At 37.2% G+C, this 1,884-nt stretch overlaps 1 protein-coding gene across 1 annotated transcript in view; it reads right to left on the bottom strand.

The window, feature by feature from the left end:
* Positions 1–1,884, bottom strand: part of LOC106815588 (gamma-secretase subunit PEN-2-like) — an 8,336-nt gene that overhangs the window by 1,671 nt on the left and 4,781 nt on the right. The gene's annotated exons all lie outside the window — the stretch shown is intronic.

The following is a 1,884-nucleotide window of genomic DNA, read 5'->3' as shown; positions in this document are numbered from 1 at the left end:
ATCTACCTAAATATCTAAATCCTAATCTCTAAATCCTAATATAGGATCCTATATTATCTTACTCCTGATATTATTAATATATATTGCCAATAGCACAGATTTGAGAATTCAGTAACCTTATTGGAGGTGGCATGATCCTAGGACCTAGCTCAACCTGTAGATAGCCCTTTGCTCCCACTACAAGGCTCTGTGGCCAATAGTGCCAGGAAGCAGCATTGAATCATTGCAGCACGGCATGCTAACTAGTACATGCTCATTAGCCCCAGTACTATTTCTTGTGGCCAACAGCTTAGATTACATCCGGTGGCATGACGGAGGAAAACTCTCTGCAGTTTATGCACGTGCGAATTTATTATCTGTTATTATTTGCTAAAAATGTAAAGATAATCCTTTTTTACCCAACTATTTTACTCTAACATTGAAGCCCATCTCCTAGCTTTATGCTAAATGACAAGTAAATTAGAACAGTTCTGAAGAGTATGAGGGCACCAACCTGGTGAAGCATATTCTAATATGGGGAGAACCATAGTTTTAAAAGCCAGGGACCGAGTTTTAGAATCGGTTAATCTAAGGCTATGGCTAGCCCGTCCAGACTCAACGACCGTTTCATGTCGTAGGAGCCTGACACCGTTCCACACAATAAACCGCGTAGCTTGAAAACACACTCAAGGTTAAATTTCGTAATTAAAACAATCGTATTACCACATTTGACATAACGTGTTACATGATGCAAGTGTATTCTCACATATGGCACACTTCTTAACTGGTATTTGCCTCGGTATTCATGTTATTATCAGATAATTTGGAAAGGAGTTTCGTTTTTGAATGTTGGCAAACTCCACCCTTGCATTAGTATGCATGCGCGAGAACTAATACAAGACTGGCGAGAGTGCGGGAAAATCATGCAGAATTCACACAGTAATGGCCCCCTTGTTCAAAATTCTCCCTGACACGTAAATACATACTTGGAATTAGCACGCATATGTTTAATAATGGTGTACAGAGAAGCGGTAAGAGCCATTAGAAGTTAGGTATTGGTATGTTTTGTTACATCGCTTTGATAGCTAGAAGGTTTGGTCGCTAACGTCTGCTTATATGACGTTCTTGCAACGTAGTGAGAAGTGAGAGGGTAACCTGTGGCTAATGTTAATGAACTGCACATTAAGTTTTCATTTTTAACCCATGAAGTTTTCTGTTTGGAGATTTATTGAACAATAATAATAATATACCTAAATAATAATAAAAATTTATATAAAGAAGAATAATTAATATTGTTTTTATTCAAAAAAGTTCCTCACATTATATATAGCAAATTTTTCATTTTACTATTGCCAATAGTATTGTTTTTTTCTATCTAAGACTATTAGTATTATATGAAAGTATATTGGTTTTATTTTTTATAGTATTACTACTATTACTATTAGACTGTACTGTAGTGGAGTCTGTATAGGTACTACTACTACTACCAGGAGTAAGATAATATAGATCCTATATTATCTTACTCCTGCTACTACTAGTACTAGTAGGGTACTTCCAGTCGTGTTTTTAGTTTTGAAGGGAATGGCTTTACATGATAACAAAAACCGCTTGTTAAGGACCTTAACCCAGGTTAAGAACGAGACGATCTTACAAATAACAAGTGCCGCGGAGCGACAGCGCTCATCTAACGTCTACTGCGGTGACTCTGTGGTGGAGTGGTGGGATTCTAGTAAACCCTGTTAGCAGGGCTTGCCCTTAACTTTTTTTTCAGGTGGCCGGCCGGGCCACTTGAGTATGAGATTCAGGTGGCCAAATGGATTTTCAGGTGGCCCGGTTGCTACATTTATTAAATAATTTATTTGTATTCTAACTATGGGTAATGTGTAAAAAATACTTTTTTTATTA

This window comes from Priapulus caudatus, unplaced genomic scaffold (genome assembly GCF_000485595.1).
Source record: "Priapulus caudatus unplaced genomic scaffold, Priapulus_caudatus-5.0.1 Scaffold1152, whole genome shotgun sequence".
In the NCBI taxonomy this organism is placed as follows: Eukaryota; Metazoa; Priapulida; class Priapulimorpha; order Priapulimorphida; family Priapulidae; genus Priapulus; species Priapulus caudatus.
The sequence above is the reverse complement of the archived record's forward strand: the minus strand, read 5'-3'. Positions and strand labels throughout refer to the sequence as shown.